Below are 12,454 nucleotides of genomic sequence, written 5' to 3' on the forward strand. Positions count from 1 at the left end.
TTATGTGTTGTTGTTCTTTCTGTTGTTGCTACTGTTGTTGTTCTGTGTTATTTTTCTTTATGCTGTTGCTACTGTTGTTGTTCTGTGTTGTTGTTGTTGTTCTGTGTTGTTGTTCTTTATGTTGTTGGCACTGTTGTTGTTCTGTGTTGTAGTTCTTTTGTTGTTGCTACTGTTGTTCTTTATGTTGCTGCTACTGTTGTTGTTCTTTATGTTGTTGCTACTGTTTTTGTTCTGTGTTGTTCTTTATGTTGTCTTTACTGTTGATGTTCTGTGTTTTTCTGTATATTGCTGCTACTGTTGTTGTTCTGTGTTGTTGTTCTTTATGTTGTTGCTACTGTTGTTGTTCTGGGATGCTGTTCTTTATGTTGCTGCTACTGTTGTTGTTCTGTGTTGTTAATCTTCATGTTGTTGCTACTGTTGTTGTTTGATGTTGTTGTTCTTTATGTTGTTGCTACTGTTGTTGTTCTGTGTTGTTGTTCTTTATGGTGCTGCTACTGTTGTTGTTCTGTGTTGTTATTCTTTGTGTTGCTGCTACTGTTGTTGTTCTGTGTTGTTGTTCTTTATGTTGCTGCTACTGTTGTTGTTCTGTGTTGTTGTTCTTTATGTTGTTTTGTGTTGTTCTTGAGGTTGTTGCTTGTGTTGTTGTTCTTTATGTTGTTGCTACTGTTGTTGTTCTTTATGCTGTTGCTAATGTTGTTGTTCTGTGTTGTTGTTCTTTAGGTTGTTGCTACTGTTGTTGTTTTTTATGTTGTTGCTACTGTTGTTGTTCTTGATGTTGTTGCTACTGGTGTTGTTCCTGGAATTATTGCTCTTAATGTTGTCGTTGTTTCCATCGGTGTTGTTTTCTATGTTGTTCCTTCTAATGTTGTTTTTTCCCTGGTGTTATTCAAACCTTCACTGTTGTTTTTCTTGATATCTTAATTCCTGTTGTTTCAGTGTTGTTTGCCTTGGGATGTTGTATTTAATGTTGTTGTTCCTAATGTTATTTTCCTTTGAATTATAAAACTAATGATGATGAAATTAAGATTAAGATTTCTCGTCTGTAATTCAAGGCTGATGGGTTCGAACGTTCAAAGGGATTTGACTTTATCTTAATATATGATATTTATTTATTACAAATACAACACAAATAAAGGCTTGTAATGATTAAATAAAATTATGGAATTCTTTTGATGAATTCAATGATAGTTATACCGCAAATAATATGTGTAGAATCACTTATGTTCAATTCAAGTCAAAATTGAGGACATACGAACGCAAATAGAACAATATTGTTGCTACGCTTGTGTCAAATCTTAACTCGAACGAATGCTCGAAGTGATTTGACTTCGTCTTCATTTGTTAAATTTATATGAAACAATTGGAACATTAAGTGAGTCTAGTAATTCTTAATTATTATAAATAAGGTGTTTTTGTTGAGTTTCAGCATATATGTACCGGGAACAACTGGTATTATAAATACTTGTCCAAATGAAGTCAAACTTGAACACATACGAACGCAAATACTTAAGAAATGGTTGCAACAACGTGTCCCTCCCTCCCCCTCACCCCTTATCTTAAGGCTGAGATCATCTAAAACAAAAGAACGAGATTTTTCAAATAGTAAATTGAGTTCCCAAATGGAGTTTATTATGTTTTATTATAAACTAAATGATAAACTTATAGATCTTAACGTGACTTTAATAATTAATTTCTTTGCTTAGTTGTTTCTTTTGGTGTCTGCAACCTCACCAACCATCCATGTGAGGTAAGGATGGGGTGTCTGGTGGTGGAGCCTGTTGGTTTACCTGCTGACTCATCAGCAACCATTGCCTGGTCTTCCCTGGGCCGTTGGTCATATCCCTAACCTCAGAGCCCCAACACATACCCACCCTGCCCCTAACCACACACTACCCAATTTAACCCTACCCCAACCCCTTCCCACCCTAGCCTAACCCTAACCCTCCCCAGTCCAACCCATTCCCCTGGCCTAACTCCAACCCTCCCCCAGTCCAACCCATTCCCACCCTACCCTAACCCCCAACCCATTCCCACCCTACCCTAACCCCCAACCCTTCCCCACCCTACCCATCCCCAACCCTCCCACCCTGTCCCATCCCTCCCCCAGCCCCCAAAGCCCCAATCCCCTCCTCCCCTTTCCCTTCCCCTTGTTACCCCACCCTTCCCTCCCCCTCTACTGAGTGCCAACTGGTTGGCTCCTCCTATTTATACCTTCCACCCATTTCGAATCAACCAATCACAGAACTCCATTTCAATTCAGCCAATCACAGCTCGTCCTCATCGAAACTTGTTGCCAAATGTATAATAATCTTAGACACAGAACGAGGGATGAGGCTGCCACACCTACATGTCTTATCTGGCCTGGGCTGTGACCAACTACAGTTTACCAACTGCCAGATACATAATTATCTTACAAATTTATTTACATTTTGTTCAAATATTAGAGAAAATTTACGTAAAAACAATGGCGTAGGTCTAGTTTTACGAATTAAAATCTTACTTTACAATATTCGCGAAATATTTCCTTTTTGTGTTCGAATGTCTAATTATATAACTAAGACTTCGCATAAGTAGTTATCAATTTGAGCTTTTCAGGTTTATTATAAGCACTTATAGGCCTACACTAAAAGCCTAAATTCCTTATTTAAAGTTAGGATTTATAACATTTTATAGTATTTTACTTATTGTAACAGCCATTAGATTTATTACAAACGAAGTCGCCGACATCAAGACAAATCGAACATTTCATAGACGAGAATTCTTGTGACAGTTGTTCGTATGTGCTTCTTTGGTGTTCATCTCTCTCTCTCTCTCTCTCTCTCTCTCTCTCTCTCTCTCTCTCTCTCTCTCTCTCTTTCTCACTAAACTTTTGGGCGAAGAAGTTAAAAATTCTATTTATTATTAATAATTTTCATTCGGAGGAAATAAGAAAGGTGAAGAATTTCGCCTCAGATTCGAGAGAGAGAGAGAGAGAGAGAGAGAGAGAGAGAGAGAGAGAGAGAGAGAGAGAGAGAGAGAGAGAGAGAGAGAGTTTATTAAAGACGATCTTAAGATAAAGACAAAAGAAACTAAAAGAAAGATAAAGACTTAAATCTCTTTTGATTATCAGAGGAGCCGTTGCATTGACCCTGATATGCACCAGAAATACGTCGCACAAGGGAACCCTACTTTTAAGGAAATTGTCCCAAAATAGGGAATTTCTAGTGAATCTTGGGAAAAATCTTGTAGTTCAGATTGTTCTAATTATCTGTTGTAATCTAAATTCTAACATTTTTGGTTGAAAAGAATACTATTTATGAAAGAAAATACAAAATATAGTGTATTTTAATGAAGATGCCGATGTATATGTAGCGCTTATTTTAATTCGTGTTAACGAATAAAATGGGGAAATTTTCTCATATTTGGGAAAAATTTTGAGTCTATGGATTTTCGTTGAGCAAGCTGCTTTGGCCAGTTGTAAGCCAAGGCCAGTGTTGCCAGATATGGAGATTTATCCCTAGATGAGTAAATCCTTAGCCTATATATGTTGCATTTAGTTTGCTGGTACTCATATGAAGTGAGTCATTTATATAAAAATAAAGTTACAAGATCAGAAGAAAATATATATATGTGGAAATGGGAATTTTTGGGTTGTTTTGGGGATTTTTCATCATGAGTTTGGGGATTTTTAGACTTGCTCATCTGGCACCACTGTGCCAATGTAAACAAACAATCTATCATAGCGGACTAGTAGAATCTCCTCCAAGTTAATTCTTCGATTTTCGTCAATTCTTCGTCAATTCCTCCTTTACTATATACCAAAGTAAGTTTTTATTACAAATTAATCTTATGATTGTTGTTTTTTATTACGTAATTATGTTTTTTAATGTACGAGTTCAATTTATGACAGGACCACCTGAATCCCATAGGTGACCCTATGCAAGTTTTGTTGTATGGCGTCCATTGGTCCACAACAGCACCTGTGCTTAGTTGTTAATATTGCTTGGTCATTTCATGCAATGTAACTGCATATTTTGTGCCCTATTGGGTTTTATTGTAGTTTAGTACAATATTAATTAGGACATTGGAACTTACACAATCTAATAGATCTCTCAAAATACAGTGTTTTGAACCCCATGGCCTACTGTCGGCAGCCACTGTTGATGGAGATACAGAATTTAAAGTAAAAAGATATTTATTTCACTGATTATAACATTTAGGTTTATATTTTCCATTAACAAAATTTTCCCAAAACTATTTCAGTAATTTCAAGCAAATTTTGATAAATAATTATTACGTTCATTTAAACCGATAACCATGAATCGCTGGGTTATGATTATCGAGGGAATCAAATCTAACTTGTATAATTGATAACCCCGAAATACTAGCCCACAGGCTGACGCCAATAGCAATACGTTCCGCCAGCCAGAACATTTGAGCAATGAGATCATGTTTAATCACTAGCGAAGCGAGCTTGGATCAGAGAAAAAGCGGTAAAATTGGAGTTACGGACGTGACAACATTTTGATCATATAGTTCTTCCTGTAGTAAATACTGTAATGTGCTTTCACTGAAATTGATCTTAATTTCAACAGCAAATAAACTGAAAACCCATTAGACTGTCTTAGATCGCGGCTATTTTATAGATGATATTGATTAAAAATTTTACTCTGAAGATAGATATACATTATGCATATACATAGATCTGGTATGTGTTTAGATGCATTACTATATTTTATACATTGTATGTTATTAATAACTGTACTGTATTATTACGCACTAATATTCCATTTGACAATTTCAGGACCTTTTGCCATGACATCGGAGATGTACGACGCCATATGCAAAGCTCTAGGCACGTCACGTTTTGTCGCCTCAGGTCAGATGGGAGGCGGATGCATCAATGAGGGGACGTCTATGAGGTGGAGGACAGAAAGGTCTGTGTGAAGAGAAGCTTCAAGGAAAAGGTACCTTCAGCCTTCACATAAATCTAATAGTTCATGGAAAAGGTATTTCAACCTTATCACAGTTTTATCGAAAGTCAGTTGTTCTGTCACTGAATACAAACCCTCCGCTATTTATAGGGGAATTCGCCGAAAGACGAGCTATGATAACTTTAGCCAGGGAAAACCACCCCAACCACTAGTTAGTGGTAGGGGTAGCTGGCTAACATGCTCACTCACACACCTTTGCTGAGCAACCATTTTGCTTTCTGGCTCGGTAGCAGATGGACGTTGCCCCGCTCTCTCCCGCCAAGACTAGCCATTTGAATAATACTTTGTTCCGTAACCGAAATACAAACCACGCTATTTACATTGGGTTTACCTTTTAGCGTAGCTGAAATGGCGAGCCATTAGAATTTAACAAGGGAGTATTACCCCCGCACTAGGTAGCAGGGGGTTAGGGGAGTGGTAGCTAGCTACCCCTCCCCCCCTCACACACCGGTGAACTGCTTCACTTCACTTTTGGCTCGGACATGGACAGACGTCTCTGTCTTTGTCCTCGCTTGGCAGCCATTGTTTGTTTTGTCTTTTCTTAATCACTTACTTTTCTTTTACTCAATATATATGTAAACATTTTCTCATGTTTATGTATATATTTGAGTATAGAAATCAGTAAGGTTCCTTTTCAGAGTTTGTGCTTGTGTGTGTAGTGTACGATATCTCCGTGGAGCCCTCGGCAGTTAGGCCACCATGGTGTAATTTCATGGGTCGCGATCGAGTTTGACTTCGGTCTTTCTCTCTCTCTCTCTTTGAGGTCGTTCACCCTTTTACTACATTACTTTTACTACGTCTGAGTAGCTTCCTTCCCGTGTGGGTGGAGTTGCTACGCCGTACGTTTTGTTTCAATTAGTTTATGAATCTAATTGTATTTGCTGATTTTTCAGCTTTGTAGAACGATTCCTTTCGGGGTTTTCGTTCTTTCTTTAGTGTTCATTCATTTTTAAATTACATAATTACATAGTTACATAATTATAATTGTTATAATTCTGTGTTGGTTACAGCTCTCCTTCCGTGAGTGTAAGTGGTTGTGAGGGCACGTGCCTGTTGTGTAATTCTTGTTCCTTTCCCTCGGGATTCCTCTTTGGAGCCTTCCCGGGGGAATGAATGTTAACTAATGATTTTTGTTTTTATTTTTCACAGTTACCGATCTAGTTCGTTTCTGTAATCGGAGTGAGCTGTCTTGTTGAGGCCTGGGGATTCGGCTGTTGCTGCCTCCCCTATAGATCTTCGTCAGGGGCATGTCTCCTTCTCCTGGAAGTACTCCTGTGACGATTGACAGCTCTCCAGTTCATTTTAGAACACTCAGGAGGCTCGCCTCCTTGGGTGGGTAACTTTCCTTCCGAGGGAAGTTTTCCTGTCCAGGCTTGAGTTTTTCTCCTTTGGGGGGTTCTTCTCTTGTCTTTTTTTCATGCGACTATGCTCTTGGTGCTGAGTGGTCGCACCTGCAGTTACGCTCAGGGGCCCGGGCAACTGCAGGAGCCCTTCTTTGGATGATTGCTCTTTTTAGGTCACTGGCTGACCCGTCTCTTCTACGAAGTGTTTCTCTTTCGTTCGCGAGAGAGTACACTCATAGAGACTACTCTTCGGAGGACTCTTCTGCTGTTGTTGCTGTTGGCCGCCTTCGCCGTAAGGCTCTCCGTCCGCTACGTTGTAAGGGCCTCCCATCTCCCTATAAGGGTGCTAAGATGCGCCTTTTTGAATCTCCGTATGCAGCCTACAACTCCTTCTTCTTGATCTTCCGCCCCTGGTGCAGATGGACAGCAGTCTGACCTCGTCTTCCGACGGGCAACGGTCTTGCGACGGACATCAGTCTCCCGACGGACAACGATCCCTTCGGGGCAAAGGGTTGCCTCCCACGGGGGTGCTTCCCTTGCGTGTCAGGGTTGCCCTGCGTGCCCTTCTGCAGTGTTCTCTCCTGCTCAGTGTTAGCGCACAGGCACTCTCCTGCTCATCAGCGTTTTCCTGATCGCTAGCGCTCTTCTGTTCGCCAACGCTCTCCTGTTCGTCAGCGCTCTCCTGATGATCGTCTCTGCTGTTCCTGTTGGTTCCTGTTACGCGCCCTGTGCGCCCACGTTCGCCCTCGCGATCTAGAACCTCGGTTCAGGTCTTGGACAAGGACTCTTCTTCTACGCACAGGATTCCACGCGTTGCATTCTGCTCGCCAGCGACCACAGACGCGTCAATGTTCGCCTGCTCGTCAACGATCACCATCGATCTGCTACGCGTGTCAGTTCCCCTGGACACCGTCAGTAGTGATCTAGCGCTCGCCTGCTGTGGACCACGATCTCCGGTAGCTGAGTCTTGCCGTAGATCTTCCTCCTGCTCGCCAGCGCTCACCTTTACTTCTGTCCTTCTGTGCGCCAGCTTTCTTCAATCGCCAGCGCACATCTGCGCGCCCTTTTCTGCCACGCACCAATGGGCGTCAACGGTTATTTCTGACCGTCCAGGATCGCCTGATTAACAGCTTGCTTCAGCGCTCGCCTTCCTGATGCACCTGCGCGCCTTCTGTTAGCGCGATGCGCGCTAACCATCCCTAGTCTCTTACGCGTTAGCGATCGCCTACGCGCCCGCGCGATTCTTCGCCTGCGCGCCCGCGCGATTCTTCGCCTGCGCGCTAGCGTTTTGTTAACGCACCACCGCTCGCCAACGCGCCGCCGCTTGCCGACGCGCCTTCACTCGCCAAAACGCGCCATCGCTCGTCAACGCACCATCGGTCTCCCGACCGCCTGCGCTAACCCGCCCGCCCACGTGCCCGCGAGACCGCACGCCCACGTGCCTGCGCGCCCGCGCGGCTACGCTCATGCGCGCTCGCGCACATGCGCTTCAATGTTCGCCTGCGCGCGAACCAACGGTATTCCATCGCGCGGACCGACGGTGTTCCGTCGCGCGGACCGACGGTGTTCCGTCGCGCGGACCGACGGTGTTCCGTCGCGCTGACCGACGGTGTTCCCTCGCGCGGACCGACAGTGTTCCGTCGCGCGGACCGACGGTGTTCCATCGTGCGAACGTCGGCTTGTTTCCTGCAGTTTCCATTGCTCGCCTACGGGTCATCGCTCGCCGACCACAAGCTCTCGCCCTTCCTACCACGCTCGCCCTCCTTCTGCGCTCCTTCGCGCACTTTCGTTTGCGCTCCTGTGTGCCCGCACATGGGCGCTTCCACGTTCGGCCATGCACAAACCATTGATTTACCATCGCGCGAGCGCCAGGGCGATTGCGACCGCGATTCCCGTCGGGGTTTCGCAACATGGCCAGCCTGGCGAGTCTTCTGGAGCGTATTTCCAGAACACGGTCCTCACCCCGTAAACGCAGAGCATGGCACATGCAGGAGCAGGAAGAATCTTCAGGGAGGTCTGAGCAACATTCTTCTTTCCAGAACCTGGGTTAGCCCTTCCTCGTCATTCCCTGGAAGGGTTTTGCCAGGGAGCTTTCCGTTCGAGATTTCTCCGTCGGCCAAGGGGTGACTGGTTTACCCCTTCGTCTTCTCCGTATCGTGAAAGGGGCTTACCAGGTCCTTTCCCTCCTCGGTGGCGACCCGAGGTTTTGTACAAGGAAGCTCCAGGAAGATCATGGGTACTTTCCTCCTCTCGGGCTCAAGCACCTTGGCGTTTCGTCGCCAAGTTTAGAACTTGCGGGCAAGCTCGATGTTGGACCATCTAGACGCAATGACCGAGGGCTTCCTCTCGGGTGTCTCATCCGTGGATGTCGACAAGCTCGGACACTTCCATCCTTGGGAAGAGCTTGTTTGTGCCCAAGGACAGAGACATGGACAGGGGTTGTGCGGAGGAAGTCGACTTCCGTTTTCACTCCTCCAAGGCGCTTTCTTCCAGACCCTGCAGGCCTCCAGCGCCTCTTTCTTTCAGCCTCGTCAGCCTAAGTTATCGGACCGGCTACGGCAGCTAAGACGAGGTGTCCAATAGCAGTCCCCTCCTGTCAGGAACAGGTAGCACGGGAGGCTCTCCCGGGGGGGCATAATCCTAGAGGGAGCGGCAGAGTTCACGAACTCTAGGATTGGCAACCCCCCCTTGCAGGTCTCACGCTGGGAGAATGCCTAGGGTTACTCATCCGGATAACAGCTTCCCGATGCCGATTCCTGCACGATCTCCGTGATCAGCCAAGGATATCGCGCCTCGCTCTTACCATCTCTCCGTCTCTGTCAGCGAATTCAGTGTCACTGAACCTCTATGCCATGGGGTCGGCAAGAGTTTTGCCCGTTTGGGTAGAATGATCCATGCCTTAGGAGTAGGTCCTCCATAGGGTCGTCGACGGCTTCACCCCCCGGCTTCTTCAGTCGATCCTTTCTCGTAGGAAAGCATCTGAGACGGGAATTCCGTAGTCGACCTCTCAGCTCTGATCAAGTTTGTCGAACAAACTTCGTCCAGCGTGGAACAGCAGCATCGATCAGACTGGTAACGAGGCGGCAGGACTCCTTAGGCCCTGGATCGGAAGGACGGGTACTTTCAGTTTCCATTCCATCCATCTTCCAGGAAGCTCGTGGAATTCAGCCTAGACTGCAGGTATTCCTGCTTAAGATGCAGTGTGGCGATCCCGCCGTGACATAGCAGTTTTTTTCCCAGAGAACTCTCCCTGCTTTCCTCATGGCCGCTCAAGAGCAGGCTTCCGCCTCCTTCGCCTTTTGGAGGTCTGGTCAACTCCGGTAGGCTCGGGTTCGACCTTCTTCAGCGCCGGGACAAGCTTCCGGATGCTTACCATGAGTGGGGGTTCATGGTATTTTGCTAGGAGCCTTCTCTTCTTCTGCCTCAACATCTGGAGTATCTAGCCATGATATTGAGTTAACGGCCTTACCACGTTGGAAACACCGCTTCTCGTCCGTCCAGCAAGGTTAAGCAACGTCGGGTCTGGTTGGTACTTGGATGGGTGACCGCCTGGGGACGCCAGATCCTGTTGCCTCCTCCTCCGAGCCTTCCCTTCAGTTGACTGTGGCAAGGCTGAGGAGAGTCGCAGTACCTGTTCTCAGTCAAGCAGAGCTTTCAGCCCTACCTTGGAACGTTTCCTAGGTCTCTTTTCCTCATTGACCCGGCTAAAGTCCCGAACGGTCGCCTCAGGATAAGTTCCCTGTGGGGCGGCCCAAGTTCCGGTGGTTTCAAAGCAACGATTAACCGGACTTTCTGGCCCCTATGGGACCAGCGGAACGTTTAGACCTGCAATGGGTGTTGAACTATGGAACCTCTTGATGGGAGTGGATATTCTCGTCCTTTCCCCACATTTTTGATGCTGTTCCCGGACTCGTCAAAGAAAAGGGGGGCGGGGGGACCTTGTTCCGGTTCAGGCCTATGGTGAGGACCTGAAGGATACCTCTCCATCATTCAGGCAGGCTTAGGGGCCGTAGTCTGGCCCCTCTACAGATCCTTCAGCTCCTGCCGAGTCGCTCCGTGCGCGACGACTTCATGGTACTGGCGTATTCCAACCAGCATGGGACGCATTTTCATACCTTCGCATCTTACAGTAGAGATACTGAGATGATTTGAGATCCTCTCAATACCACTATCGGCTCGCTCATTCCGGGCAGAGGAATGTTCTCTCCGACTATCTGAGCAAAGCCTCGCAGATAGAGTCTACCTGGGGGTCTTTGGCCTTTAGTAACCAGCAAGTCCTGGCCCGGGGGACCTGATCGCGACAGCTTGGAACTTCAAGCTTCCGCTGTTCTTCCATCCAGTCTCAGACCCAAGACTCTTTAGCAAGATGCATTCCGGTGATGGTGGGACAACATCGACGCCTGCGTTTTCAATCCTTTGTTGTCTGTTGAGAATGGGTCTCAACAAGACCAGGTTGTCTGTCAACCTTTCGATGGCCCTGAGAGCTCCACTGGGACTATACGCGGAACGGTTTCCGGACCCTCTGCTCCCCCTGACGGAACTCCCGGGAGAGCTTCTCCCACGGCACAGGCTACTCAAACAACCACACTGCAACATCTTTCACAAGCCGGGGCATCGCTTCGGCTTCACGCCTGGAGACACTACGCCTCCTCCTCAAGAAGAGACAACCCGCTACAGTCGCGGGGTGGAGGTCGCGTCATCTGCGATAGTCATCCGCAGGGGTCTACCAGGCGAAGTGGAGAGTCTTCTGTGGTTGGTGTCATGGGAGAGATACCTCTTCCCTTGAGGCCTCTTCTCCAGCAATAACGAACTTATTGCTTTTCGGCGGGAGGAAACTCCTTTCTGCTCTCGGCAGTGAAGCCTGTCGCTCAGCCTTTCCCTGGCGTTCAGGCTGAAAGGAATAAACTTTTTGCTTCCCGCTGGACCTTTACTCGCTCATGTGAAGCTGCGAATGTCCCTGCCCCCAGTCGGAGTGAGACCTCCAACATGGAGCATGGTTCGGACTTTTTAGTCCCTTAAGAGATCTTCTCAAGACCCGTTACGTCAGGCCTCTGATCGTATTCCGTCTTGGGGCTCCTGCTCACTCTGGCCTCAGCCAGTGTGTAAGCTAGACTCAGAATCTTGGGGTCCCGGCCCTTCGGTCCAATTCCTTTAAGATTCCGAGTCACCATTCTGTATCAGATGACCCAAACCTTCTCCTTCTTGCCAGTAAAGGAATCGAGGGGTTATCTTTGGGAACAGCTGCAGTTTGTCCTCACGTGCAGCTGGGTTGGGAGCACAAGAAGGACACAGGGGAGAGTCACCAGCTCGGACTCAAGGACATTCATCTCGACCTGAATCCAGACCCTCCCCCGTCACGTCGCCCTACAGTACGATGTCGGATACATCGCAACGTCCCTCGCCTTCGAGTAATACTACTCTGTGACGCAGGTGCTACAAGCTGGAGTCTGGAAGCGTCTAATGACCTTCGCAGCCTGCTTCCTGCAGGACGTGACCCACAGGAGTATCGATACGTTTCTATCGCTCTGTGGTGGCTACACAGCAGCTGGTCTAACCTCAGGCTCCTTTTTGGACAGGTAGCAGAAGGTTAAGGGCATTGTTATCAGGTTTTAGTCTGCATGAACGAAATAAGTATGTCTGGCCCTTACTTCTTTCTTCATCATTCCCTCTACTGGGAAGCAGCATCCTGGTCTCTGCATAGCTGACCTCAAACCTCTGCAGGTAAACCATGCTTCCTTGTATTCCGAGTATTGAGTCAATACTGTCGCGTCCCCCATACCCTGACGAGGTGGTATTGGGAACGTCCTAACCCAGAGTTCCTTCTGGAACTCCAGGTCAACTGCTTAGGACGGGTCACACTTCTTCCTTCACACACAAGCTTATGTAGGCCACACGTTTCCTTGCGGAGCAAGGAACTTGTGAGGTGCAGGGACTCCTTTTCTCGAGTGCGACTCACTCGGATTTTGAGTCCCCGGGTAAAGCCAAAGCCAGTAAGGCTGGGGACTTTCCACCCTTCCTAAGGGTAAGTCACCCTATGTAAATAGCGTGGTTTGTATTTCAGTTACGGAACAAATGACAAATTCGGAGATAATTAGTATTTTTCCTAACCATACAAACCTTAGCTATTTACACATATTT

The 12,454-nt window shown here is 46.8% G+C and overlaps 1 long non-coding RNA gene and 1 pseudogene across 1 annotated transcript in view; both read left to right on the forward strand.

Annotated features, from left to right (window-relative positions):
- The first annotated feature begins 3,687 nt into the window (after positions 1–3,687).
- The window catches only part of LOC137637202 (uncharacterized), a 53,613-nt gene continuing 44,846 nt past the window's right edge, over positions 3,688–12,454 (forward strand). Inside the window, exons 1-2 of the long non-coding RNA XR_011043474.1 lie at positions 3,688–3,802; positions 4,784–4,946. This is a non-coding gene — a long non-coding RNA (uncharacterized lncRNA). The remainder of the gene's footprint in view (positions 3,803–4,783; positions 4,947–12,454) is intronic.
- On the forward strand, positions 9,772–9,890 carry LOC137638894 (5S ribosomal RNA; annotated as a pseudogene).

Source organism: Palaemon carinicauda, chromosome 3 (genome assembly GCF_036898095.1).
Source record: "Palaemon carinicauda isolate YSFRI2023 chromosome 3, ASM3689809v2, whole genome shotgun sequence".
Taxonomy (NCBI): domain Eukaryota; kingdom Metazoa; phylum Arthropoda; class Malacostraca; order Decapoda; family Palaemonidae; genus Palaemon; species Palaemon carinicauda.